Raw genomic sequence first — 5376 nt, forward strand, 5'->3', positions numbered from 1 at the left:
TATCATAAACTTAATCAGCTTTTCCCTCAACTTCTTGATCTTCAGAAATCTTAATTTGGCTGTTAAAACTTCAATTTCTTTTCTACCAGTTTCTAACTCACATTTCCTACAATAGCATTCCATTCGGCACATTAAACTTTAACAACTCTCAGTAAAGCAAAGAGAGTTTCATAAGAAAACAAATATTGTAATACATATTTGATTGACATATGCATCAAAAAATTAAATTAATCCAACCTTTCACCAGATTTTGTTTTATTTTGTCTTTTGCACCTACTTAGTCTGTCTACTTTAGCACCTTGTACTATTAAATCCAGATAGCCTTGACATACATACAGATAGGATAGTTACAATACCAGATTGCTCTTTCCCTGGTATCAGAAAACTGTCTAAAAGGTGCTGTTATCTCTGTGTCTTTTCTGAACCAGTTAAAACCTTGGTGAAATAGCACTGGACAGCTGTTTGGTCCCTTAACATTTTTATTATTGCTTGCACGTTTCCCAGTGACTCAGTTCTTTCATTACATTTGATGTCCATAAATCTGGCTATTTTTGTAGTGCCAGGTCATGACTGCTTCAGATGTTATTCAAAAAGCTGTCTTTTTTTGTGTGGACAATATAATTAGAGACTCAGAATCACTGTTGCCAACAGTTATCTATTGGAAATGTTGACTGCCACAGTGAGATAAAAGACCCATAATTCAATTTGATCAAAGAGCCTTAAACAACTACATACAGTGGTGAAACTCTATGAAATATTGATCAGTTCTTTCAAGTAATTCTGAAAATACCCACTTAAAACCTTAAAGACATACACAGGTTTCCTGTCTTAATTGTCTAAAACTGCTAAAACTTTAGTTTTTGTTAATAACTGAATGGATTCAACAATGGTTACAAATAAAATTATCTCATTTTTGATACCTAATTAATAAGCTATTTATTTTATTTCCAAGACTACAAAGAGACTTGAAGGAGTTTTAGGTTAATTGGATAGCCATTATGTGTTTTGAAAATATATTTTCTTTCTTCTGAATACCATGAAGATTAAATAAAATTACTGATCTGCCTTCATATAAAAAATACAGGTCTTTTTATTACTGATTACCATAATAATACTACTTAACCTTTATAATACACATTTCATGTTCAAAACATAGTACAGAGGTTAAGTAATTAATCCTTTCCAGCGTGCTTTTGAACAAAGTGAAAAAACATTGTCATCTTTATTTCATGTTGATGACGCAGAGGTGAAGAAGTGGAATGGTTTGCTGAAGGTAATACAAAGCGGAAGGGATGACTCCAAAATTATGAACTGAGAACCCTTTTATTCCATGATTATGCTTTCTTCCCATGATAAACTAGTATTTACATTTTCTGAAACAATGTCTCTCTCCTCCCCTCCAGTTTTAATGGATCATCCCTTAAAAAAAATGTTTCCATCTATAGCAACATCTTCTTGAAAACTGCAATGATTTTGCTCAAGGTTACATTTCATTGTCATAAACCTTATTATTTTTTTTTTATTTCCGCCCTTTAACATTTTCTGTATCTTCACCTGTAATGCCAGGTGTAAAGCCCAACGTGCCACAGGAACAATGGAAACCATTTCACCTACTGCCTTTAAAAAGAATGTTGCGTGCTTAGCTATGTACCACATGGTTCTGTATTCATGCACCTAAGCACACAGTATTGACATTCACTGTCATTTGGGAGTACATGACACCATTTTGGGACTGTTTGTACACTCCAGAGCAGTTATGCTGGATTTTAGGAGGCTGTAAACTTTGTATGTTTTTCACCCTTATACCTTATACCATAGGATCACAAAGATTGAGAATCAGCTCACCACTAATGTTCACTGGGCGCCTAATATCATCTTTCCTCCTCTGCAGCCCTTGGTGCCCACCTGGAACTGGTACAAGCCTATTTTATTCAAATTTTTATATCTCATTTGTCACCTTAGCTTCTCACAGTCTTATATTCTTGGTGTGCTGTAAACCGTACTCTCTCAGTTATGGGAATGACTAAAAGGTGGAAGAAGCTGGTGAGACAATTACTACCTGACTTGTTTACTATTTGTTGCTTTGTCATACTTATAAGACAAATACTGTCAAACCCTCCACTGCATGGAAAGGACCCTTATTCACTGACTAATACTAAAATAGATCAAATACACCAGCCTTTGTACCGAGTAGCACCATAACTTTGGGATACTCACACAGTACAAGTCAGTCAGCATGCAACTACATGAGAGACATTCATTCTGGTTTAAGTGGAAATTTGATAAAGGATGATATTGGAAAGAAAAAAAGAAAGAGAAAATTAAAAAAAAAGAGCTTTTAACCTAGATTATTATCTAGTTTGTAATTACAAGAAATCAGAAATTACAAACAATGGAAGAAGTTTGCACCAGTGTCTATGTGGTGTCAAAATAAGAGGCTGCCATACAGATCAGAGGGAAGTTTGTTCCCTCAGCTTCTATGTACTATGGCTGAAAAGAAGGTAACATCCGCTTTACAAGAATATTATTTGTCCTCAGGTAGATATGGGAGTTGTATATGCCAACAATAAGAATATCAGGTTATAATACTTAATATCTTGAAATGCTTTGCAAGGTTTATAAAAATTCATGATTCATGATTTAAATCTCTAAATATGCACGAATAAGATGGGACATTTATGTATGATAAATTATCTCACATCTACTTGCTGCATGATTCTTTCCTTCTATGTAAAATATTAAATTACTATTGGTTACAGTTAGAGATAGGATAGATAATTCAGAAGATAAACTTTTATTCAGTATAGTAAATACTGTTTTTATAATGACTAGCACAGCACTTTGAGTTCCTGAAATGAAAGTTGTTAAATACATGAACATTATTTTTTTGTTGGGAAGGACTTTCATCACACACAAAATTTAAAGTAAGTTTAATTCTACTGATTGCAGTGTAACTTCTCTTGAGAATGATGTGATAAAGTATTTTAAGACTGTTACTGTAGTCTGATCATGTATCTTCTATGGTGCCGTGGTATTCATGCAATATCTGTACCAATGAGGCGGGAAATTATCTTTTCACCTACATCCATGCAAACCTGCTATCTGGTAAGTTAAAAGAAAGCACTGAACAATATACATTGAAAGTTTTGAGACAGAATGATAACTTGAGTATAGTAACTATTATTATGAAGCCAAGCCAAAAGCTGACTGTACTGAAACTGAAAGAGAACTGATTACACCCCTATTGCAAATCAGATTCTGGAAAGTCCTCACATCACTACTGTCAAACTCTTTCACTAGCATGGAAAACAAATAGAAGCAGATTTGTTGTACAAATTTCCATTGTACTTCTTTGCTGTTTGAGTATTAACATGAGTGGTTCTTAGGTCTAGGTATCATTGCCGTGTAGAAGGTTAAACAGGAAAGATAAGGATACTTTTGGGACTCTTGATCTTACTTGACAAGGAGTAATAGTGTAAAGTTATGTTCTGCCAATTACAGATCCTTTGCAAAGGACAAATATTTTGGCGGTCCTTAAACAGCTGCCTCCTGAGAGAACAGGAAACATGTTTCCCCCTAGAAATACCAGAGGCACTAATCACTTCACAAAGGATAGAGAAGACATGGGGCACTGACTCGCTCATGCACAAACGCTGTCTGTGAATAAATAGTTTAAATAATATGAAAGTTGATGCAGCTTGCAAATTTTCACTGCTCCTCTGGGAAAAAGGGTAGTTTTGTCTCCATGTGGAAGCATACTTTCACCCTGTGTGCCCTAAGGGCTTTGAAGAGACCTGGAGTTAGCCAGAGCTTTGAGGCAGATCTGCCTAGCCTGTCTCCTATTCTAAATTCCCCAAATAAGAATGAAGGTGACTTTTTAAGTTACCTCTCCCTCCCCCCAAAAACCCGAACCCAACCCAAAATCCCACACAATAAAAACAGACAGGTTCTATCAGACTAGATACTAAAAAGACTTGATTTTTTTAAGTAGACCCAACCAAAATTGACTAGGTCAGACACAATGGAAACAATAAAAACAAAATATCACACACAACTCTCTCTGCTTGCTCACTGTGTCTTTGAAAATGGTCCTTGGTCCACCTTTGATCTGAATTAATCCATGACTGCAAATTGTAACAAATCTTCAAGAAGTTTTTTGCTATTATCTCTGATGCCTGGACAGCTGCTCTCTCCTTTTCTCAGCCAAGTATCCTGATTCTTCAGGCTCCCCCAGCATTTTACTGGCTTTTCTGCCTGTTATATCTTGTATTCCGGGAAATCTTGTCTCCCCTGAGCATGGCAAGTAGCTCCCTGAGAAAAAGCACATTCTTACCCATGTGCGAAACATGACTTCCAGCATGCTATGAAAAAAGCAATATTACGTTTTTATCAGATCATCAATACACCATGATATTGCATCATATTTGTAGAAAAGCTTTATCCAATAATTTAGCATATTCATGCTTAGCTGACACTTAGCATACTTTGTGACATATTTTTAGCAGATTATGTTTGTGATTTCATAGCTCACAGAGGTTTCACACTGCTCCACCCCCTTAACAGAACATAATGTAAAAAGATAGCAAATAAAATACATTATGTCTGTCTCTAGCTCAGTGTAGCATCCCAGCAATATATCTAAGTGTTTATGTCTGTCTAGCCTTTTATAATATAATAAAAGAAAAAAGTATGTATGATTGTGTTATAGGAAAAGGTCCATCCAAACATATTAACTCAAGAGTTAGACTTGAGTAATAACTATTTAAATACATATATAGATCTGAGTGAGTGAGATTCCTTTTACTGACTGTAAGGAAAGATCCTCCCCTGTATTACAGCTCTTAAAGCTGAGGGACAAGCATTTAAAACAAAAGGTGTATAACAAGACCAGAATGCCGTAGTTAAGTGTAAGAAGTTATTTGTAAATTGAATGATTCACCCTGGTAATGGTAAGATTTGTCATCCCGGTAGTAATGACTATGAACTATGTTGTTTACACAGTATAGAAGATTAAGTCATATTTCCAGCCTTTCTTTCTCTCTTAGAAACACAGTATGATTATCTTGCAGCATTTTGAGAAGTTACAAGCAAAGATTGTATTAATTCAATCTGGATCAGAAGAGGCCTCCATCACTTCATGATTAAAAGATATAAAAGCTGTTAATTTTAATTTTCAAAGGTTCATGTTCATCTAATGTTTATTCAATTTTAATAAAAATACTAATAAACACATTGTCTAATAATAATTAAATGCAAATTCTTCTGTTAATCTGAGAAAAGAAAGCACTGTATTAAAAAATAATTACAACATATCATGAAATATGCAACATTACCATTTTACCAGCTCATATATCAGCAGCTCTTGCATATTTATAT

The 5376-nt window shown here is 34.6% G+C and overlaps 1 long non-coding RNA gene across 1 annotated transcript; it reads right to left on the reverse strand.

Annotated features, from left to right (window-relative positions):
• Window positions 1–1072: 1072 nt before the first annotated feature.
• On the reverse strand, window positions 1073–2447 carry LOC128145071 (uncharacterized). The gene is made up of 2 exons (XR_008236325.1): window positions 2220–2447; window positions 1073–1419 (listed from the first exon to the last, which is right to left on the reverse strand). It is a non-coding gene; the product is annotated as an uncharacterized LOC128145071 (long non-coding RNA).
• Between the last annotated feature and the right edge of the window lie 2929 nt (window positions 2448–5376).

This window comes from Harpia harpyja, chromosome 8, assembly GCF_026419915.1.
Source record: "Harpia harpyja isolate bHarHar1 chromosome 8, bHarHar1 primary haplotype, whole genome shotgun sequence".
Classification (NCBI taxonomy): Eukaryota; Metazoa; Chordata; class Aves; order Accipitriformes; family Accipitridae; genus Harpia; species Harpia harpyja.